The 24170-nt window shown below is 40.6% G+C and overlaps 1 protein-coding gene and 1 long non-coding RNA gene across 18 annotated transcripts in view; one reads left to right on the forward strand and one right to left on the reverse strand.

Moving 5' to 3' along the window:
* The window catches only part of BBX (BBX high mobility group box domain containing), a 134136-nt gene that overhangs the window by 9475 nt on the left and 100491 nt on the right, over positions 1 to 24170 (forward strand). The window lies entirely within an intron of this gene.
* On the reverse strand, positions 4044 to 23463 carry LOC116808831 (uncharacterized). Of its 2 annotated transcripts, XR_012058300.1 has the most exons (4): positions 23015 to 23463; positions 21877 to 21982; positions 7293 to 11108; positions 4044 to 4959 (listed from the first exon to the last, which is right to left on the reverse strand). It is a non-coding gene; the product is annotated as an uncharacterized lncRNA (long non-coding RNA). The 2 variants fall into 2 exon arrangements; XR_004368999.3 differs by lacking the exon at positions 4044 to 4959 and having other exon boundaries at positions 6843 to 11108; positions 23015 to 23449.

A 24170-nucleotide genomic window follows, 5' to 3' on the forward strand; every position in this document is an offset into this window, starting at 1 on the left:
TTACATCTCTTGCAGTAGATTAGTACATCTTCCCTCTGCAGCCTGTGTGTTCTTCTATGAAACAACAATTCTAAGTTTTTGTTTGTATATGTGAGAGAATGCATTGTTTTGTGGTTGGCAAAACAATATTTAGGAGAAACTTCAAGAGAAATTTGAACGTGAAGCTGAATAAAGAAAACTTTAGGTGAGACTGGAAGGACTGAGGGAGGACTTGATTTCTTACCTCATTTCATTTTTATGGTTGGCCGTGTTTGGCTTTGCTTTCCCTAAGTGGTGGTCTTAGAGCCACATACAGTGACCTAGAGTCAGCAACATCATGCTGACTTATGGGATGAACTACAGGAACAGCAGCTTCTCTTAACCTCATGGCTGGAGAGCCCGATCCTGCAGCTACTACTGCGCAGGTAAATTCCTGAACAAAAAGCCAAATCCAGACCTGCATCAGCAATGTGCACCCCTGTGCACAATGTGGCCTGAAATTCCTCAGGAAAGCTGCAGATCTCATGTTATTCTTAGTTATTGATGTGCAGGTAGTCCTGCCAGGGACTGGCACCTGTTGTACTCCCGAGCTTCCCTGAGCTGATGGTGAGCTGAGGATACAGAGGGACATTGCTGAAACATGCCGAGTTCCTGTAAATGAGAAGAGGGTGGAAGAGCATGAAGTGTGAGAATGCCATTTGGTAGATGATAAGTCTTCTGGCACGTAAGCCATTTTGTTCAAGTATGTTTGCTTCACAAGTTGGCTGTCTGTCTAGGGAAAGAAAGCATTCTGATGTACTTCAAATCAATGGGCAGGGATGATAGATTTGGAAAGAAGTACCATTGTCACCTCCACTTCCTTGGTAAAGCTGTCTTCAGCTGTTCTTTCTCTTTCCAAAAGGTTTCTTTGTATCCAAATTTCATGTGGAGTAGTGTAAACTTCTTGCCTAGCTCAGTTCTAATCAGTCAGTGTTCCATGCCACAAACTTCTGAGTTCCAGGGTTTAGCTCTTGTTTGAATATACGTGTAATTCTTTTTCTTATTTAAGTTTCTTTATTTGTATTCCCTCTAATTTGTTTGAGATGCTCTTTCATACATTGTGTTAAACATCAATTATCAAGTGCTCATAATATATTTTGAAGCAAGCATGCGAAATTGCAGCATGATCCTGCACTGATTACAGAACTATAGCATATGAATTAATAAGAAAATAAAACCAGCATAATTAATTTCCAGCTGCTTTTGGAGAAACAGAGGTGTTTATAAGGGGAAACTTGGTGTGTGCAAATTAAAGAATGACAAAGCTGGTAGCAAATATATTTATGCAGGCAATTATTCACAATTTGCTTCCTCTGTTGTATTGATTAAAAATATGTTTTAGTGATGAAAGGGTAAGCAGAAGCTCCAGTGCCATTCTTCTAAAACAGTTGGATTAAATAAAAAGCACAAGTGTCAGAAGTAGAGCAAGGGAAGGAAATTTTTAACTTTATTTCTTTGTATGGAAAACCTTAAATAAGGGAAGTAAATGACAGATAACTAAGTGCAATGGTGGATTTTGTCCATTTCTCACTACTATGAGATTTCCATTAATATGAATGGAAACGAATGTGTGTGTGTGCAAAACAATTTTTGAGTGTTAAGTATTTTCCTTGCGTTTCTCGTATGTGCTTGTGCTCACCTGTTTCACCGCAGCGCTGTGTACCAAAGCAGCAGAGGGTAAATAAAGTGCATGGTTAAAAGTGATCCAGGCAGAATCTCACACTCTGAGCACCCTCGGCACAGTTTGGTCCTTGGAGGAAGCTGCTGAAGGCATCTGGATACTCAGTTGCCAGTTTGGAAATCGCCTCATTTGCTGCTACTCAGGGCTGCCCTGTTGTTCAGGTGGGAGCTCCAGACAAAGCTTTGGGTCTGCGCGCCTGCCACGTCTTCCTGGTTTTTAATCAGCAAAGGAAGATCCTGCCCTCCTGAGAGATAATTCTAGAGGAAATGGATTATTTATTTATATAGTGAAGTGGACTCTCGAGGATGTCCCTGTCGAGCTTTCTGTTTCACTGTGCCATGTGCTCGGGGGCCGAAGCGAGTGAGAAGATGCTGAGTGATGGAGGGAGCACCTGGGAAAACCTGTTTTATCTGAAGTGTTCTGCTGGTTTCTCTGCCATGCCTGATCTGGTTTCTGTGTGCAGTCCTGCTTTCCTGGATGGACCCACAGCGTTTGACGTTTGACTCTTCGCGGAAAGAAGGAAATCAAAATGGGAGGTGAGGTTGTCATCACAGGCATCCCCATGAAATGGTTACAGGAGGGGACACACACACAGTTCAGGTCTACAGTGGGGACAGTATGTGTTCTCTTATTCAATCCTAAAGGGGGAAAAAAAGAATCTTTGAGTGGGGGATGGTGTTTTGTGGAGCTCTAACAGGCTTTGCAGAGATTGAGTAGGGCTGAAGGAGAGAGTGGGGGCAGGCACACTGAAAGCAGGGAGGGTTTTATGCCTCCTGCTCCTGGCCCTTGTAAGCCCCTCTGTACGTACGCTCACATGTCAGCTGCCTTAACATTCCAGTTATACCTATTGAACTGATTTAAATCAGGGTTTTGCTCAATAAACACTTGGGTTAAATTGGTGCTTATACTCTCATTTTGCTTTGGTATTTTTGGTTTTTTTTTGGGAGCAGTCTGTATTGGTAGACAGCCATTAAAATATTTTGCCAAATTTAGCCTTTACACTAAATTAGCACTACTTTTTTTTTGTTATTTCAGAGCATGCACTGTATGCCTGCACACTTTCTAAGTGATTTCATGGCCTATCTGCATTTATCTAGATTGCAGCTGTTAAGAAAGTTTTTATTTAGGACATGAAAAATTATGCTTTTTTTTTTTTGATTGTGGCCTTTAAAAATGTCCTACTTAATAAAATTACACTTATGCACAAACACACAAATAAATGCAGATTTTGCACTTAAAATAAAACTAAAGTATTATCCCTAGTAAGGTAACTGATTCTGCTTAACTGAATGCAAGCTTTTAGAACTAACAAACTCAAACTTCTTTGTTTTCTCAGAAGAGAAGGAAAACAAATAATCTCACTCTTTCAATTCCCAGTTAGTTTCCCGGCTTTACAGGAAGTGCCATTAAGTGACTTATGGAGCAAAGACTCTGCAGATGCAATGGAAGGTATTAGTTTCAGGTAACTCGGTTCTAAACCTAAGACTGTTTCTTGGTACTTCAAGGAAGACTTACCTGTTGAGTGTTTGAGCTCTTTGTACAATTTTGACATCAAACATTTGCAATTTTTTTACTATAAATCGAGTTACATAATATTACAGTGGAATTTAACATTGGTTTGTAATTTAAAGGCAAATTGCAACTAGGTGTTTTTTTGTTAAAATACATCTAGCAACAATAACATCTGAAATGTTGATATGATTAATTTGTTCAGAAAGAGTTCATTTGTAGCAGTATCTGTTTCTGTTAAGCAGAATATATTTTTTAGATGTCTTTAAATTATTATCCATTTGCTGTTTGTAATACAGCCCAAGACATCTGCTATCTTCTGCCATTAAGGAATTCAGAGTAGCTCACTAGGTAACACTGTGGCCATATTAATTTTCTTTTTTTTTTGTGGGTGCTAGATGCCTCTGTAGCTTCTAAAAGATAGAGATCAACAGATCTCTGTTTACACAGATATGTACTTAACATTAAAAAAAATTAATTATTTTAGAATTGCTGTTACAAGCTGTCCATTTGACTATGTGGTAGGTGATTGTGATTTTAATGGTTGAGGGGGTACTTTACAACATCCAGGTAGGAATCTAGCACTGCTGGTGAGAGAAAGCAAAACATGAAACTGAGTTGTTACTGGATGCTGCATGTATTGCTAATGTATTAGAGGGAAAAGAAATAAGGAAAAAGAAATTGGTGTATATACCATAGCAGCTCCATGGCTGACACGAATTCTAACCCCCACCTAATCAAAATATTAATAGCATCTGTGCAGTCAAAGAACTTGATAACATGTATTGGCTCTGCAGCTCCAGCATTTTTTTCTGCAGCAGGGGAACTGTGCAGCAGTATTTGTGACCATTTAGGAATGCAGAGTTAGACCTCAGGTAGGAGAAGAGTTGTGCTCAGAAATGCAGAGTGTGCCTGAGGCCTGGTAGTACAGTTACACAAACTGTGTACAAATGCAGTTTTGCCCCTGCCTCCCAAAAAGGAGGAGTTACACACTTCAAGAAGTGGTTTTGTGGCCTTCACTCCCCAGTGCAAACATAGGTTTCATGATCCTGTCTTTGTCATGGTTTTCTATTTTCTGTTGTATCAATGTATAGGGTATTCAAAGTCTCAGCAGTTATTGTGGTCTAATAGAACTAAATATGATAAGATTAGAAAGCAGAATAGAAATCAGAGGAAAATTGAAGCAAAGGTCAAAATGCTATTGCAGGTTGCAAATGTTTAAAATAGTCAATTTATATAAAGAAATAAAAAGAAAACCTTCCTTAAAAAATTGAAACAGGAAAATTACTGAGTATTTCTTACTCTTAAGAGAATAAGCCAAAGTAAGATGAATCACTCATCCTGAAAGGGTCGTCATTTTCATTTTCACATACATTTCATTCAAGATGAGCAAGAAAATAACATAGTCATATATTTAGGTAACTTTTTTGATAGGAGCCGTTTATTGCTGAAACATTCATGTTTTTAACTTCTCTAAAACAATTAGCTTTTTTTTAAACGTAAACATTCCAGCAGAATGCTTTTTTACTTCTCACCCACTGTGCTGTTCTTGGGGCACTCCAGCTTGAGACCTGCATCCAGCTCTGGGATCTCCAGTGTAATAAAGGCATGGAGCTGTTGGAGCACGTCCAGAGGAGGGTATGCAGTTGATCAGAGGGCTGCAGCACCTTTCCTGTGAGAACAGGCAGGGAGAGTTGGGATTTTTCGACTCCAGGAAGACCTTGTAGCAGCTTTCCAGTACCTCATGTGGCCTGTGAGAGAGATGGAGAGAGACTTTTCATGAGAGCAGGGAGTGACAGGACAAGGGGAAATGGCTTCAAACTGAAAGAGCAGATTTAGATTACATATTAGGAAGAATTTTTTGCTGTGATGGGATGACTGCACTGGCTGTCCCATCCCTGGAAGTGTTCAAGGCCAGGTTGGATGGGGCTTGAGCAACTTGATCTAGTTGAAGGTGTCCCTGCCCATGGCTGGGTAATTCGAATTAGATGACCTTTAAGGTCTCTTCCAACTCAAACTATTCTGTGATTCTACAATGTGGCTGATTTTATAATTACTGTATTTTCATAGAATTGAATTATTCTTGTCCTAACTTGAGTCTTCCTCCCCTCCCCTTATAGTCATGTGAAATGTTGAGGCTTTCCTTCCTTTCAGAAAATAAGCATTGGAGCCAAGATTTTATCAGGAGAGTTTGTGTCTTTGACAGTGTTCTGTCTGAAATGTCTCAGAGAAACCTGTTAATCTGCAAGTGCTGAGCAGTGTTCTCCTGCTGGGTTACATTGAACTGGGCTACTGGTCAGGCTAAAAAAATCTGGATGCAAAATTCACTTTGGTCTGAAATCAGAGTTGATATGAGTTTGTGCAGTTCCACTGAGGCTGCTGAACAGAATTTGGTTGTGTTAGTCTGGGGGATTGTGGCAAAACCAGTTAAGAGAAGCGTGTGTTTAAAATATCGCTGAAACTATATCAGTAGCACATGACCAGAAGAATAAGACACCCTCACTACTTTTTATTTTTTATTGGGGGCAGGGGATGAGGTGGCAGTGGGTAATGGTGGTAGTGGTGTCCCATCACTGCAATTAAAACTCACTTTTTTCCTTTTTCTTTGGAGAGTTATTCAGATGGATGAACTTAGTGAAATAATCAACTGGCAGTCCACATTTAGATGATGGGCCAGTCTTTTTTTTGGAACAATTTTAAACTGAGGAACCAGAAGCATTTCTGCTAGTGCTGAACCAAAGCAGTGTCTCTGCCAAGCAGTCTGCTTTCATGGTGGCTCTAGCCAAGTGTAGAGGGAGTGGAGAAGCAGGGGCACTGTCTTAGCCTGAGCACTTCAAGTTTGTGTAAGGTAAACTTCAGAGGAATGATCTTTGCAAAGTATCATATATGTTGTGCACTGTCTGCAAAACAGATTCTGTTGTTCCCCAAGTGCTTCTCCCACACACCAAAAATGATGGGGGCAGCTTACCATATGTTTGATTTTGCCCATCTCCCCTCCAAAAAAGAGCTGTGCTGTTGTCCTAATGGAGCTGCACCCCATTAGGTGTAATCACTGCCATGCTGAGTTCAGTGAGAACTTTGTTACAGACTTTAGTGGAAATAAAGATTTCCTTACAAATCAGAATTTATGGATCTCCTTGTCTCCTTGAGGCTTCTGAAAGGATCATCTGTACTTTACCAGTATAATTACACTGTTGATTGGCATGAGTTTCCCAGTTTTACAAATGTGGTTGAAAGTATACAGTAGCCTTAAAATAAAGGTTGAGTATGCCACTACAGCCTTTTCAGCTATGGAGACCAAATAAAGCAGTTTCACCATTTACAAATGTGGGGTGGTAATAGATTCTTCCTATGTAAAGTGTTGTGCAGTTTCTGAAAGAAAAACTAGTTAGTGTGTAGCAGGGCAGAAAGTTGAGAAGAATTGTCCACATTTGTTGGTGGGTTTTTTGTTTGTTTGGTTGTTTTTGTTTGTTTGTTTGTTTGTTTTTGTGTTAGTCCTGCCAGGGAAACATGGCAGTTGCATTAATTGTAGTTGTGTGATAATACTTGGGGCAAATTTTACACTGAGGCTCAGTTTTGTTGATTGTGAAGATCTAGAAAAAGATCTTTCTCTGCTTCTTTCACTGGGGAAATGGACTTCAGGTCCATCCTACCAGAGAATCAAAACAATTCCTTTTCTAAACAGGTATATAGCAAATCTTTTAAGAGTGTGTCCCATAGAACATAAGTAGTATTGTCATTTATATATTACATATTTTGTTGTTAAACAGCGTGTGTTTAGGGTGTAATAATGTTTTATTCTTCTATTGTGTGCTTTTAAAGACATCAACTAACTACATTTTACAAACATTTCAGAACAGTGCTACCCACCCCCATTTTGCAGTTTGCAGAGTAGACCCAGGGATATTCAGGTAAGACCAAGATGAGTGGTGGTAGAATGAAGTACAGAATTCCTGCACTTCCTGGAAGTTCTTACAGGACTGTTAAACTTACTACACCAACTACCTCTTTGTTACTAAAATATCTGCCCTGTGCACATTACTTTCCTTTATTGGTTGGTGAAAAATTGGTGATGAAGTGTTACCTGTCGATTTCCAGCTTACTGGTTGAGTACTTGTGAACTTAGACTTGAGAAATCTGTTCGCATCCAAATTCAGTTCAGGATTCTTCCTCCACATCTAAGAGCTTGTGCTGCCTGCAGGTCAGAGCTTTTGGGCCTAATCTTCTGTTCTTCCAAGCCAAGGTCTCTTCTTAATGTAGTGCTGTGTGAATATTGCCCTCTGTTTTTCCTAATTCTCGGAAAATTACTTTTGCAAGGATGCATAGGGATGTTTTGTTTGCTGTACAAGATGCGTGAAGGTGATAGAGACATACTTGTGCTGGTTCTAAGAATGAGTTAAAATATCCTGTAGCTCACAAGGACTTTGTAAAGTCAGGCTTTGTCTCTGCCTAGATATTTCAGTGTGTTCAGTTCAGCTCTTCAGCCAGAGCTTCTTGCTGTGAGGGTTGGTACAAGTGCCCTGAAGGAAGTCAGCATTGTGGCAGTATGGAGTTTTGCAGGGTACTTTGTAATTCAGGTGCCAGATTGGAACTTGTAGTTTAGTTTTGGGTCAGTAGCAAGCATGTCAACTGACTGTCTTTCAAAGCAGATAAGACTGAGAGTCCATGGATCTTGGGCTTTCATTTCTTAGGCTAGTACTGTTCAGAACTGTGCACTTGTGTGCACGTAGCCTTTTAAAAAACTTCTGTTTTCTCACTTGATACACAGTCTTGAACATACCAGAATTTGATTTACAGAAAACTCTTAATATCTTGTTCACCTTCTGATTTCAAATCTATGCTGTACTACAGATCCCAAGGGAATTATCTCCCATCCTTGCTCTACAGTTCCAGACAGCACTATCAGGTTTTTTAACTGCTGACTTTTTTTTTTTTTTAAATGTGAACAAATTTGCATCTTTTGACTGAATCTTTTCATCTCTTGGGCTTAGGACAGGAGCCTTGCAGTGTTATTCTAGTAATTCTGTCTGCTAGAGAAAAAACCCAAAAAAAACTGGAAAACAAATTCTAAAAAAAAAAAAAAAAACCCAACAAAACAAAAAATGGGAAAACAGCCTATAGATTTTAAGGAGCTTGTCCTGAAGAATGCTGGTCCTGCTTGTTGTCCGAATAATTGATTTTTATTTCACAAATACAAAAGTTTTTTGTTCCATTCATTTTTAAGAATTGTGCTTCAGTTGTGGGGAGCACAAAGATCTTTATATACTTGATTATTTTAGGGCCCAGTCCTGCAATGTCTCTGTCATAGCAGTCTCCTTGAGCTATTGCAGTTGCAGGATTGAAGCTGTACATGCAGCTAATCTTACAGGGGCCTGATCCTGCTCTGAGATCTTTTGGCACAAATCCTCGGGCACGTGCACAGTTCTGGGTGAGCTCTTGTGGCTTGGCATCAATGAAACAATGGTGAAGATGGATCTGATTGTGTATTCTGGTTTATGAAGCAGTGAGGTTCCTCTTGGAAATCTCATAAAGCAGGCTATGTACAGAAGTTTGTAAAGTCTGTAACCTGGGTGGTTTTTAGAGGTGTTTCTCAAGAAATAAGACAATTAGATTCAGAACTTTTCTCTTTTCTCCTTGAAATGTAAGGCGAAACAGTTGATAGCAAAAGTTGATCAATAAGAATATAGATAAAATAAAAAACAGAAGGAGCAAGTGGCCCAGTGGTGTTTGGGTTGTTTTGTGGGTTTTTGTTTGTTTTTAAATACTTCTTTCTCCAGTAAGTACATGAATGAAGTAATTAATTTATGAAACTTCTTGGAAAGTTCCCTCAACAAAAGTTTGCAAAAGTCAAATAATGTTTTTTGTAGAAAAATAAATATTCTGAGAAAATGTAACACAAATCTTATCCTGACAGCTAGGCAGTAGTGTTTCAGATGGGAACCAGGCTCAAGCCATGTCGTGACTCTTCTTTGACCTGGACCAGATGTTTGTCTCCTTGGAGAACTCACAACTTCAAGTGAAGTTAAAGCAGGCTAGTTTTTGCTGCTGGTGTTCAGAATACTGTGCAATACTTTCAGGAAGAGCTGGAAAATCATCAGGTACTTTTCAGTCTGCTGCTGCTTGGGAGTCCTGTGTTGTCAGGTCAGGGAGTTACACTTAGCAAAGAGAGCATGTCTAGTTGGGGTATGAGGAGTGTGTTTATGCTTCCACTGGTTGCAAAGCACCCTGAAGAATAAGATGCAAGCTCAACTCTCTGGTACTGCAGTTAGACTGCCATGGGCATGCAGAAAGTTAGCTCAGGGATCTTCCTGCTGGATTAGTAACACTGCAGAATATAGGACTCGTAGGGAAATAAAATTAAAATAAAAGGATATGTCAGGATATGATTCACTTGCATCAGAATGAAATTTCCTACAAGGTCCTAGTATTTACTTCTTTTGCATTACAGTGTTACTGAGACCTGCAGTGGGTGTTGGATCTGATCCACTCCATTGCTGGGGTGTGCTGTTTCTTTTTCTCTCTAGCCAGGGATGGTAGATGGCTCTTAGATACATGTCTCCAGTTACAGTGAGACTGACATAACATCAGGGTGCTCCAGAGCAGGGAAAAATCTGAAGCAAATAAGCTCTGGGTAAGGAGGTGTCTGTATTCCTCATACTCCCAGTGAGGTAGCGAACAGTGCTGCCTGTCCTGTCCTTGCAAGGTGCTGGCTGTGTTGGGGTCAGGTAGAATATGCTCTGTGGTTCTGATTCCCTCATCATCCAGACTCATTACTCTTGTAGAGCTCCCTACCAGTTTGTCTGTCTGGATTTCCTGTAGTGGAGACTGGGATGGGTAAGGACAGCTGTGAGAGGAGTGTTTTGGTGCCTTCCAGACACTCAGGGCACTGACATACCTCAGTCTGGGAGAGATTCTCAGTGTTGGAGCAGAGGTGTGGTCAGAGATTACTATGAGCTTTCCCTTTTAAGTTAATTGTGTGGCTACTAGCACCTTAAAAATATATAAAAAGAGATAAGGGGTTGTGTGTGAGGGAATATGATGGCTGTCAGAAACAACCTCACTTCTGAAGTTACCAGGGAAGCCAGTGAGATTCTGAATTTTTTTGTTTAAAAACACACGATTTATGTTTCTTAGGTATGCTGTGTCAATTGATTCATAGCCTGACATTTTGCTATTGTTTCAGTCTTGCACAAAAATTTATTCTGTTTATGGATTAAAAAAAATAATTTTGCTGTATTTCCTTTGGCTGTGGATCTGTAATTATTGTTCTTGAGTCCATTTATGAACTACTAAAGGCCTTTAGTAGAGATGATTTTCTTTTGACATCAGGAAGAACTGTTCCTGTTTCAAGTCTGTTGACAGTTTTTTCTCTAGCAGAAAGAAGTTCCAAGGACTTAAGTTTGCTACTGTTAGCATCAAGTTCACAGCATGACAGATCTCCCAAGTTCACTGAAACACCTGTGGGGTGGTGGGAGGGGAAGAAGTGCTCCCTAACTGGTCTTGCATTTTTGTGCATCTTTAACAAATCACTTGACTCCAGAACAGACAGGAGCAGGTTTGTTGAGGTTGTTGATCAGGTTCATGGAGTCATCATCTGCAATCCTCTGTGCTCTTACAGTTTTGATAGTTGGAACAGCAGAAGTTTGGCTTTAATATAAAGAGACCCTCATCCCTTCCCAGAGATTGCAGCTGCTGTTGTCTTTTGCATCTCTACAAAGTAGGTGTGACAAATTGCCTGTCAGAGGGGCAGCAGACAACATGTAGGACATGAGGATGAGGATCTTCTTCTTCTTCTTCATCTTCACCTTGTTCCTGTGGTGGAAAAGTCTATTCCAACTGTCTTACTCTTCTTTGGAGAACTTGACTCATTAATTAAGTTGGTCATGTATGATAAAAGTGGCTGGATGAGGAGAGGAAAAACAAAACAGGAAGTCAAATTGCAGTTAAAAAGTAAATACATGGAATAGGGTCTTTTGGGAGAACTAGACATGTTATCACCATATAAAAAGTTAAGCATATACATAATTCTTTGAGACTGAGGTTATTATTTGGTTTTAAAATTGCACCTGAATGCAAGGATTTTCAGTCTAAATTTGTATTATTTCTATGCAGAATCTATTTTGAATATGTGAAATTTGCTAGTGGTGACAAGTATTTGATCATAATGTTATTTTAAACTTGGACGCATCAGCTTCCAAAACTTAGGACTCTTGACAGATATTTAAATATTTAAAACACCCTTTATAACATTACTAAATCCAGCAGTTCAACTATATAAACAATGCTAGGGATAATGAACCAGAAAATACTCAAAATGGCATATCCTCTCCATAAATATTTCTCTCTTATTTCAACATTCACCAGAACGAATCACAAGAAAAGTAACTCCCAAATGTTTATTTGTTTTAACTCACTAGTTTACTGATGATAGAAGCTTTCAGGGAAACCCATGAAGGGTTTCCACAAGGTGGCAGGAGCTAACTGTTCTATACGAGACCATTACGTGATCTAGTGAAAATAAAGGTAATAAACTCATTTTGCTAGTGGCATGCAGTCAGATGATAAGTCAGGGCAAAATTTCAAAACCTTCCTTTGTGTTTCTTGAACTTGTGAATAATTCTGGTAAATGAACAAGAGTCTGTCTTCAAGAATCTCACTTCCAGACAGAAAATTCAAGCATTCTTACTTTGTCAGCAAAACAGGACCTTTATTTTCAGTAAGCAGTGCTAATTTGCTTTAATGTGCATTGTCACTGTAAATGGAGATCAGGGTGATTCCATTCAGGAACTTGGTGATAATTGACATTCATAGTTTAACAAACTGGCAGTGAGCATCTCCAACTTGAGCTTTCACACTGACACTGTGGGAATGCTGAACATGAGGTGGGACACAGGGCTGAGGAACTGCAGAAGCAGAGGAATTCTCTGCTGTTTCAGTGGGACTGCAGAGATATTTTACTTTGGGAACTGAAGAATCAAAACATCATTAAAAGTGTCAGAGTTGGGGGATTATTGGCAATTATTGAATTAGCTTATTTTAACTAGTGAGACCGTGTTGGCTAGTATATAGAACATAAGGCTGAAATTTTGTTTTTCTTTTCCCAATGCTCCAATCTTTATTTAGGCTGATGGATTTCTTATTCCACTTTTCTTGCTTTTGTTTCCATGTACCTGTTGATGGGCCAGTGCTTTCTTGAAACATTCTGTGATCAGGATGTAAAGCACAGCAAAAGAGAAGGCAATCAAGTATGTCTCCTCAAAAACATGATTTGAGACCTGTGGTTATATCCCCATGCTTGTTAAACCTTACACTTTGAGTTCCAAGTCTCATTTTTAAAAAACCTCCCTGGCCTGCCTTAGAAATCCATGAACTGGAGGGTTTTAGTTGGCAGAAGGAACATTAAAGAAACAGTAATAAGATGAAGTGATTTTCTCTGATTCAGTGGACCACAAAGTGTTGGTTTGAGACTTGTGACTGTTTTGATTTGTGTTTAGAGATTTTATTTTAAATCAGCTAATGTCCATTTTCAGTTTTTTGAGTGAGGGGAAAAATATGTATATTAACCAGGTATCTTTGGGAATGTGAACAGTGCTGTTTATGTGGACTGACAATGAAATTCAGTAGGACTAAGGTGAAACAGATTCAACAGAAACAATCAACAGATTCAACAGAAACAATTCAATTCAGTAGAACTAGGTGAAACAGCTACCTAAGATTAGGTAGCTTTCTTAATCAGTAGACAGATAGTAGGAGTAAAAATAATTCAATTCTTATAAGAAATTTAAAATTCCATGCCACTTGGTATATGTACTTGTCATTATGATGTAGAGAAAGTTTCTAAGCCTGTGTTATGGGGATATCTGTAATAGCCATATAAGGTGAATGAAGTGAAAATCCTTCCACGCCTGATATGTAATAGTATTGATGAAAGGAACTTGCTACACTATTGATTTTAAATGTTTTTGACTTACAGACCTATTGCCACTAGGGTGTTGTCCAGTAAAATACCTGCACCTCACTAGTGACAGGGATGATGGGATGAGATGGAGATGAGTGTTCTCAGCAGCTGCCACAAAGAAGTAGCATAAACCATTGTCCTGCCAAAATATGTGAGCTTCAGGACATGTATTTTTATACCCCTATTTGCAGGAATGCTTGAAATTTAGGAAAATCTTTGTGTTTAGAGCTAACCTGAGTAATTTTAGTGGCTACAGTCAGGTGATACTTATAGTTTTAAGTGAAAATTCTGTGATTTTCGATGGTTACACCTTTCATTTGCCTCTAATTTGAAAGAAATTCTAGTTTTTACATAAACATCTTAAAATAATGACAGAAGGTAAATAATTATCAAGGATTCAGCATTTGATGAATGTACTAGTGAAAGTTGTTCAATGCAGTTGAAAAGGTGCACTATTTTCAGAGTAATGTACCAATAGGATCAGGACTCTCAGCTGTGGATTTTTAAGTAATTGTTGCTTGTTGAAGCAAGCCTGGCTATATCTGTCATTTTTGCTGTTTGAAATTTTCAGTCACACAAGTGAGGTAGATGCCTCACTTCCATTGCAACTCAGAAGCAGTGGGTCACTTACAGTGATGTGAAATACTTTAAAAAAACCCTACATACTAATATGTAAATATGATGAAAAAATCAATTTCACACTTTACTGTGGTCGGCAGTGTCAAGTGTAGTCCCAACATGCTGTGCAGACATGGATGTTAATGTGGCTTGCAGAGAATTTGCTGCTGCTGCCTCTTCAGACCACTCTGTCAGGGTAAAGTTTGAATCTTACGTTTCTTTATGCACAAAAAGTCAGCGATCATGATAATACCAGGGTTAGAAAGAGTAGTGCAAGAAATTCATTTTAATTTTGCCAGAAAATGGCACTGGAGTGTATATTGGCATATGTCCTTTTGAGCAGAGGAGTATCTTTACAGAGATTGGTGGGTGCTGGGGGATGCTGTTTGTCAGCAGTGGCAAATGATGATGAGAGATACCTGCTTTGTGGTGTACTTAAAATTGTTATACTGAAGTGGGAGGCTCAGTAAAGATTATTGAATAGTTTGGCAATTGATGGCAATTGTTGTATAACTCCAAATTAATCACAGTATTACTAGAGGAAACAGGTGGGAGGTGAAGAGGACGGCACAGGACATGTGCCCCTCCATCATGGGTATCTTCTTCCAGGAAACCCAGAGTCTTCCCTCCCTATCTGCCAAACCCTGTCTTAAATGCCTCAACTGTTTGCTGACTTGGGTTCATTCAGGGACAATTGGAGTTGCCCCATCCACCAGATTACCTGCTGAAGTGCTGAGTGCCCTCTCTTCTCCCTGACCAGCTTGGGAATGCAGGGCATCACTAGCCTCTGGTAAATGCCCAACTCGAGAAAGAGTCCAGCCAGACAAATGGGCAAATCCAGAGGAGGCAACGAGGCTGGAGAGGGGCTGGGAACACAAACCCTGTGAGGAACGTTTGAGGGATTGGGGTTGTTCAGCCTGGAGAAGAGGAGGCTCAGAGGTGCCCTCATTGCTCTCCACAGCTCCTGAAGGGAGGTGCAGACAGGTGGGGTCGGTCTCTCCCACCGGGCAGCACTGACAGAACAAGAGGGCACAGCCTCAGCTACGTCAGGGAAGGTTTAGGTTGGATATTAGGAAAAAATTTTCACTGAAAGAATAATAAAATACTGGAATTGTCTTCCCAGGGAGGTGGTGGAATCACCATCTATGGATATGTTTAAAAAAAGACTGGACTTGGCACTTGGTGCTATAGTCTAGTTGTGGTGTTAGGGCACAGGTTGGGCTTGATGATCTTAGAGGTCTCTTCCAACCTCATTATTCTGTGATTCTGTGTGATTCTGTGAATAGATACTGCCTGCTTAGTAACTAAGCCAAGAGTTCTGTACATCCCTCCCAAGTGTGATTTGAGGGATTTTGAGGTCTAGAGAGTTATCTGTGCAGCATGCAGGGTCTTACAAAGAAAAAGTGCAGAGATTTCTTGATTATCAACTTCTTGGAAACACCTTGCTAAAATGTAGCATTTGAAAATACATACTGATAGAACCTGGCATCATCTCAAATGTTAATAGTATGTCTCTACATGGTTTTGTGGTCACCTGAGGGTTCTTCCAATAAAGCAGAGAAAAGTATCAGAGGGAGGGTAGGATAGCATGGAGCTCTGTGTGTGCTAGTTTAACTTGCATTGAGTAAGGGGAGGTTAGATCATGCAGAATGGGGCTGGCCTGGTGCACCTAGAGTTCCTGGTACTTGATTTGTTGGTTTAAATCAGGCTGCTGTGTCTGGGAGCTACCAAAACTACTGAGTCTCTGGGGCCAGTCACTGACAATTGGTGTTGATGAGACAAGGACAGGTCCTGGACATTCCTTCTAGAGGCAAGGTCTGGTTAGGCTGCAGTAACAACTATCCCTGTGCTAGGAGGTTGCAAATCCTCTCTGTGGATTGCTTTTAGAGCAAGCACTGGATGTTGAAAACAGTACTTTCTCTTGGGAAATGATTATTCAATTAACTGGGTATTTATTTTGATAATAAATTTTGTTGTTGTTGAAAGTGAAAACTAGTTGGGGATAAGATCTGCTTTTTAGAGGGCTTGTTCTTGGGTTTTACAGGAGTGAGGGAGGCAGGGGAGGATGAGCTTACTGCCTTTGGTGCTCGGGGTAGAATTTTTGCCCTATTTTCTGCCTTTCCTTAAAGAAGCTATCATTGAAAACGGGAATCCTTGGGAATGTGTGGGGAATACAAGAGTAAGTACAGCACTGAGAAGTAGGGGCACAGTGCAGAAGTAAGGCCTCAGCACTGAGACCAAGTTACCTGTGTTTCTGTAAAGTATCTAGTGTTTACCAGCCCATTTAGTATCTAGACTGTTTAACATTCTCCCCAACCCTCCCTCCACTCTCTGGTAGAAAAAGTAACATTAAAAAAAAAACTAATAGAACAATCAGTGTGCTGAAGATTTGCATAGGTATCTGTTGACAGGGAGTTTGTGTCTTTGTGGTTTATATACTGCATTGGTTTATAAGTGATGCTGTTAAATTCACAGGCCACATGTTCACCCAAGGAGAAGATCAAATTGTAATACTGGAATCACTGTAATATAAATGTAAATGTTGGAGAAGATGTTGAACAACACCAAATCATGTGTTACTACAGTCTCTTGCTTCTAGAGGAGAACACTTAACTTGCTCAGGTGTTTTCAGCACCAGAGTTAAAAGTTGCTTTTGTTCTCCTGCCAGTTCCTGTGTACCACACAGGATCCCAAAGAGCAGCAGTTGTGATCAGCTGTTTGAGAGATGCAGGGATGCAGCTGATGACTTCTCTAGAGTTTAACACCCAGCATCTGGGAGTTTTTTGGTCTCATGGGCCATTGTACTGCTGTGTTGCAGTTCAAAATGCAGTGGTGGAAAAGTTATCAGCAAGTTATACAAGCACTTTGGGGTTTTTTTTTGCTTGTTTTTATGAATGCTGTTACTGTGTTGTATTTGTTTGGGCAGCTATCTAACATGGAGATTGGAATCTGTGTTCCTTGCATTCATGCTGGAGTGGCAGGAAGAGACCCACCCTCTTCTATGGTGTCCCACACATGTATTTTAGACTCAAATGCAAGGATCTTGGATGACTTTTCTTGATGAAGAGATCTGCTACATTTCTATGTGCAGTATCACTTTGCATGCTTCATTAACTTCTGGTGATTGAAGCTAGAATGTAGAAAAATTAATTTGTTTGGGGAACTTTTTTATGGGGGGAGTTGCATTTTTGACGTAAAATATGAATTTTGACTTTTGGTAATCTGTTTTGTATTCTCTTACAGTAAAGTGAAGTGTTGTATAGTAAAAACTTCTTTTAACCCTGAGTCCCACACAAACACTGTGGAGAAAACCACAGTGGACCAGAGGATAAAATAACTTTTTTTTTTTAATTGAATGAGAAGAATTTCTCATTTAGTTTTAGATAGTATGCGGACAAAACATAGAGAAGCTTTAGAGGAGACCATGTAATAGTCACTGATTCACACCTGGCTTTGGTGTCAGGTGGTTAGACAAGAGCAGACATCATCACAAAGGGATGTTACAGCAGATATTTTGCTCTGGTATAAGAAACAGTAAGCAGCACTTACTGCTGGAGATGAAATGACACTGTTTTTTTTAAGTGGGTTTGCAATTTGCAAATATTGCTTTTGCAGAAGCACCTTGAGTTCAATTTAGTTGCAGTTGCTCAGAGGAATTAGTTGTTGGTAAAACAAAAGAACAGCTAAAGATTGGGTGATATCTCAGAAATTCATAGGGTTAGTTGAAAATTTTTCTTTTTTTGCTGTATTTTCATGTTTTCTACTTCATGTATTTATAGGATGCATTCATGCTGGCATAACCCCCCCTTCCTCATGTTTCTAGGGAGGAGTCCTCTGTCCTTGCTCACAGCTGTGGTGGCCTTGGCTGGGGCCAGCCATCCTCCTGCAGCTCTGCTTCCCAGGGATGGCTGTCCAGGCCAGCTGTTTCCAAAACCATGATGTGTGCTGATGTACCCCTGAAAACACCCTGGGGCAGGGTGGGTCCCCTCTGCCAGAGGTGCCAGGGAGGCTGTGGAGAGTAGGTTAAAGCAGCATAAGGACAGCTAAAGGTCAGGCAGGGTTTGCTCTTAAGTAAAACCGAATGAAAATTACTTCCCTGCTGCTTTTGCTGCCCTGCTCACTTTTCCAGCAAGCATGTTTATGGAGGAAAATATAACCTGAATATGCCAGGAATGGGATGGCAACCTACCTGCAGGGACCTGACCTCTCCTCCATGCTTGCTCCTCTTAGTGCTACCACAGAGACTGATCTCATCTCCTGCCCTGGCTGGCACAGCTGCCAGCTGTCCACAGGTGCAGGCAAAATATATTTCTTTAAGTCACTTCTCTGTTTTCTGAATCTTGCCCACTTTGTTCTCCAACTTTTTCCAGGGCCTACAGAGGTCTGTTGGATTTTTTGGACCTTAAATGTAAAAGGAAATCTAAAGGTCACAGATTACATCCCCAAACAAAGCAAAACTTCAGAATTCTGGTGAAAGTGACATCAGTGGGATCAAGCTCCAAAAATCTGAGCTCTAGTTCAGGTGCTGAAGCTTCAATGGCATTTGATCAGTCGGTGCCCAACCTGGGCTTTCTAATGTGCAAGCTAATACTGAAACCTGAAGAAAATTGCAAATGTATCCTGAAAGCAGAACTCAAGCTGCTGTAATGGTTTTTTAGCATTTCATTAAAATAAGTTAAATTTGAAAGCTTTATTTTTACATACATTAGGATTTTAATTCAGTGAAATACTTAGTGAATGAGTTGTGAAACTGGAAGGAGTGTGGGTTTTTTTCTCTTGCAGAAAAGATGACAAGATTTGGCCCAAATACTGGAGGATTCTTTTAAAAACAATTATGCATACTCTAAAGGAAAATTCAAATAAATAGTTGTGTGTAGTGGCTGTTTCTAATTGGGCTTGATGTTTTATCACAATTAGTTTTCCATTTAGGAGGGAGTATAGGAACTATAAAACTTGATGCAAATTAGCAGAGTTAAAGAGTTTACAACTGTGCTTTGAGTCTTTGCACCTCTTTTAAGTATATGTTTAGAAAATATTGCAGTAGTACATCTAGGAAGAAAACTGGGTTGTTTTGGAAATCTCGTTTCTGATAGAACTAGAAAATAGAGAAGATTATACTAATGGAAGTTTTTTTGTAAAACTTTGGATTGCATTTTAACCTCATGGAGAACAGCTGTCATTCTTAAAAGTAAAAACTAGACAAAAACCTCCTAATTTTAAGAAACTTTGATACAGGAAATGTGTTGATTTTTTTTTTTTTTTTTTTTTTTTTTTTTTTTTTTTGCTACAAGTAATACGTGAATTTATATTGTGAGAATAAATTTCTGCATCTGTAAATTTGCAGGTAACTTGTTCTCATAGTAAAAAGGGGGCAACAGTAATAGGATTTTATTCTGCCACATTGTATGTAGTATCTGAGTACCTTCCACCTATAGCAGAGAAGAACTGGGATTTAACTTCTCAGGATAACAGTGTGGGGGAGGGATAAGAAGAGACAGCATGCTGCTTGTTGGTAGGATTTTTGGCTTGGGTATTTCATGCATTATTTCGATTTGATGCTTGTACCTGAGGTTTTTCTGACGTTTGAGGTGTGTGGGTGTGTGCAGTAGGTAACAGGGCAGTGGCTTTCTGTGATGGATTGTGCTGTTAATGTACTGCATAGCTCAGAAAGCACTGCTGGGCACATGTGCATCTATGAAAATATTGGATACAACGTCCAAGAAGTGCTGAGATCCAGGAATCATAAAAATGGTGATTCTGCTATTTCTGAATACACAGATTGTCAATGTTTTCTGGAGTGTTTAATCAGTTCATGTGTCTGTTTAGTGTTACATTAATTGTAATTGCATCTGCTTTGAGGTGAATCGTGACTTTTTTTAGATTTGGTAATTAAAATTGTATTTATTCATGGAGTTGGAATAAAATGTGAAGCTTCAATAGAGATGCTACTTTATTAGTATTGCTGCAATACTCTATATATATGAGCTCAGTTCAGGTCTGAATTTTACTGGAGGTGGGGCTACAGTAGTAGACTGACATTGCAGATTTGATTGGAGAATTGTTTGGATGTCTTCACTGATAGTCACTTTCAGGATAAATTTTGGAGTGTTTTAAGCATACTCTTAAGATATGTTTGTTTCATTAATTTCGTTGTTTGCTGGCTCACAACACAGCTGTGATCTGCTGTATTTCCTTGCTATATAGTAGGGGAAGGCATTCACCCAGGCAAGATTAATCTTACTTTTTTTGTCTTCTTTGACCAGATCTTCTCCATCCTGGTCACTTACTAAGTGATTTTAGTGCTCATAAACTAATAAAGCAACAAGCCAGGAGAAGTTATCATGTCATGTCAGTTCAGGACAAGATAGATAAACTGATGGAGTGAGTAAATGAGTGATCAAACTACCTCTGGCTTGGCTTGTTTTAAATAATTATGGAGACAGTTGGGTGCCTCATCTCCACCTGCCATTAATGTAGGGAATGAGAGGTGAGAAATTGTCACATGGACATTTATTTTGACAATGGTAGTTTAAGCAATACAAAACATCAAGTTAAGTAACTGCTTGACTGAAAGTGCTTGGACATCTAAGTGTGTTCATACCCACACTTCTACTGCATGCTACTTCCTTCCTTATGCCTTCTTGTGAGGTAGTTTTTTATCTAGTAGCTAATGGATCATCCTTTTTGACCATGTTCAAGCTTTAAAACTATGTGTATCTCCCAGCAAGAAAAAAGCTGACACAGTTTAAAGTAGTGGGTTTTGAACTTTTCCAAAATTACTTTAAAGACATTAAAACATTGTCCTGTAGATGATGTGAGTGCCTGAAAGAATGAGTGTAAGCCTACCAACAGACTCATTTTCTTAGTTCCTTGTGCAGACCTGTAGGAAGCAATGAGTGCAGTGTTAAAAGCTGCCCATGTATCTGTGCTGTATCTGTGCTGCAGTGGGAGACCTCTGGACAGGGTAATAACACAAGTCAGCAAAGATAATGACAGAAGTCTGACTGCTTGGTAGTGTTAAGCACAAACTGTTTTGCTTTGAAAAGAATGGTGACATAACATGACGTGAACTGTTCTGGCTGTGAAATCCTACTGAAATGGTAAACTTTGATTTTAAAATGTACTTGTTCTTTTCTTGACCTCAGTCAAGGAGACTTAGGAGAGACAAATGAGCAGAGAGTAATTATTTGAAGTACAAGCAGATGCTACTCTTGTTTCTCAAGGAAGTTTCTTGCGTAGAAAGGCAGGGTTAAAGAAATTGAGCTTTTTGTACTGAAAACAATGCAATACTTTAGCCTTTAGCTTTTTCTTCTTATGACCTGTCATCTTAAGGATGAAGTGCCTTTAATAACAAAAAACTGAACTGGGCTGGTAGAGGAGGATCTTTCAGAATAGTTTAAAGTAATTTGCAAAATAAATAATAGCAGGTTACTTAAAAAGATGTGAGAAAGTTTTATTTTGTTACCAAGTCAAGATAGATTTAATATGTACCTTAGTTGTTAAAGATATGCTTTAAGTGATTTGTTAGTTAACCTCATAACAATGGTCAATTATATTTATTTCCTATTAGAAGTATTTCTTCTAAGGAAAAAAAAATATATATGTTTCTGCTTTCTGTTCCTGTTTTTGATGTTGCTGAAATAAATTGTCCTTGTCTGTCATGTCAGGAGTGCCAAAGACTGTTTTTCTATATCTAGTGAAATACTCTCAGGTGTATCTGAAGTGAAGAAGTAGAGAGGGGAGGAAGGAGGCTTTGCTGTGCACTGTAGCAATACCTGTCCAGTATTGATGAGGACTAAGAAGTGCCCTTTCAAAACTGACTATCAAATTGAGAAGCAGGGAGAAAACAGTGCTCAAGCAGATAGGAAACAGCTTCTCTGAAATACACAGAATAACCCTGAGATTGGTGGTGGGCTTATGAGCTCATTTATCTCAGGAGTTGTGGACTCCCAGAGCTGTGAGTAATGCAGTACAATTGTTGGTTTTGATTTGAAGAGAAGCCCAGGTATTTATTTAATAATAATTGTATCATAATAGCTTTGGGAGTATCTTTGCTGTTTCTCTTAAGTTATTTATGATTAAGAGCTCTTACCTGTATTTTCACCTTCTCTGCTGTTGGTCCGCATACCACTGCAGCACAATATTCCATGCAGGTTTTGTGGCTTCTTGGTTCAAATGCTCATTAAATCTGTTCAGCTCTGTGTGTAAATCACATTTGCAATTTTGATACGGTTCTGGCTTTAAGACATATGTTACTATAGTAAAGAAGCAGCTGTATATCTCTCCAGTGCTAATAGTTTCCCCCCAAAAGAATCATTAAGTACTGGTGAGACTAAAACTAGTGTCTCAGTTTATGACTGACAAGGGTTAAAGCTGCCAAGCTACAGGGACACTAGTACAGGAGTGGCATTGATATTAAGGGGGATCGGATGTGGTGTGTTGCTGCTCAAACTCTGGCTAGCCTAGCCTGCATGCTGAGATTTAGGCTGCCTTTGTGATGTTGCTGCAGCACCTGCAGGTCCTGCTGCAATGAGGCTTTGCATCCGCTCGGTGGGAGCTGCCTGCTCCGTCAGAGGAGCTGTGATGGGGATGTGTGTCTGCATCAGTGACCTTCAGCTTACAGCCTGAGGGATCCGTGCAACTGCAGTCACACAGGCAGGCTGGGAACTGGGGAGCCTTGGGACAAAGGCATGGCTTCTGTCTGTCCACTCCTGGAAATGAAAGCCACAGGCTTTGGAGAGAGGTGTGATTGTGTTTCTAGCTCAGTCTGGATTGTCTGCAGACTGACTGTAGGACATACTTTGAAACAGTGTCCAAAAGTGAACAAGCCACAGTGAATTTAAAAGGAGTCATTAAATGCTTTCTTAGAAGTTGCTGAGTTTCATAATCTGGAACGGAATCTTCCAAATGGGAGTTAGACATGCTGCAGGTTTCTTTACTGAGCAGACAGGAGAAAATATATGAAAGAAGTGGTAAAAATAAAATTGGTTGGCCACCTTGCCTGTTTTCTGTTCTCCTGTCAGTATAATGTAGAGGACATGAGATGGGATTTTTTTGAAGTGTAAGAACTCCACTTAAATTGATTTCCTGTTTTATTTTGGCCCTGTATCTACTCTGTACCCACCAGTACAAAACACCCTGCACCTTGCTATACAGAGCTAATAGGACAAAACATTGAGACCTGAAAGAGGGCAAGACAAGTGTAAAAACCATGCAGTGTCCCTACTTACCTCCACAGCCTCATTTCGATAAATGCATGGGGATTGTCTCCTTTTGGCTGAGAAGTACAGATCAGATCCTTGCTGTGCTAGTGTCACTAACATCCACTGCCATCCTGTTTCCTGTTACGAATTTAAATTACTACTTTGAAACACTGCCTGATGATGCTCGAGGTAGTCAGTCCACCCTCCCTTGTGGTTTTTTGGCTTTTGTTCTCCAAGCTCACGTTTATTTGGGATGCCGTATATCAGTGTTTTCTGTGGGATGTGCTAATGACACAGAGCAGCTGAGGAAAGTGGGGGACGGGCAAGCGGCAGAAGCAGGACGGCAGCAGGGAGCGAGCTTCCCGTGCAGGTGGAGAAAGCTCTTACAGCGTGCGGGATGCTGTTGTCGAGCTTAAGCCCTGCTTGAGTCGGTTTTAAAATGAAAAGCCTCTCACTTCTCGAAGCTGTTTTCCTGAAGAATCCCCCCCGGTTTTGTTTTTTTTTTTCTGTTAAACTCCATCAGAAGAAGTTATTTACGCGCTAGACGCGGCAGTTCGGTCAGTCTTTGAGGAGCTGCCGTACATCATCTGTTGCTTGCAGCACGCCGGAGGAGTTCCCGCAGCTGCGGAGCAGAGCCTTGTGTCCGTCCCGCAGGACGTGTGGGGTTTCAAACCGCCTCACGCGTGGTGGCGGGCGGGGCGAGCGGGGAAAAAGCCGTGGCCGGCCGGGAAACAGGCAGGGAAGCAGGCAGGGAAGCGGCTGTGGCGAGGGAAGAGTCAGGGAAGCGGCTGTGGCGAGCAGGGAAGCGGCTGTGGAGAGCAGGGCAGCGGCTGTGGCGGCAGCAGGGCGGGCGCTGAGGGCCGCTTGCCCTCAGCGCGGGCCGCGGTCCGTGCCCCGCTGGGCCGGGGGTGCTGCCGCCGTCCGTGCCCCGCTGGGCCGGGGGTGCTGCCGTGGGTCCGTGCCCCGCTGGGCCGGGGGTGCAGCCACGGTCCTGTGCCCCGCTGGGCCGGGGATGCCGCCGTCCGTGCCAGCCCCGGCGCTGGAATTTCAGCAACGCTGTACTACCAAAGGCATGCTGTATAATCAGCGAGTCTTTGCTCCGCTTCTCCTCGCCCCGTGCCTCTGCTCCGCCCCGTCCGCGCTCCTGAGATCAGCTTCCTGCTTTTCAGTTTCCCTCGGTTAC

Source organism: Taeniopygia guttata, chromosome 1 (genome assembly GCF_048771995.1).
Source record: "Taeniopygia guttata chromosome 1, bTaeGut7.mat, whole genome shotgun sequence".
NCBI classification, from domain to species: domain Eukaryota; kingdom Metazoa; phylum Chordata; class Aves; order Passeriformes; family Estrildidae; genus Taeniopygia; species Taeniopygia guttata.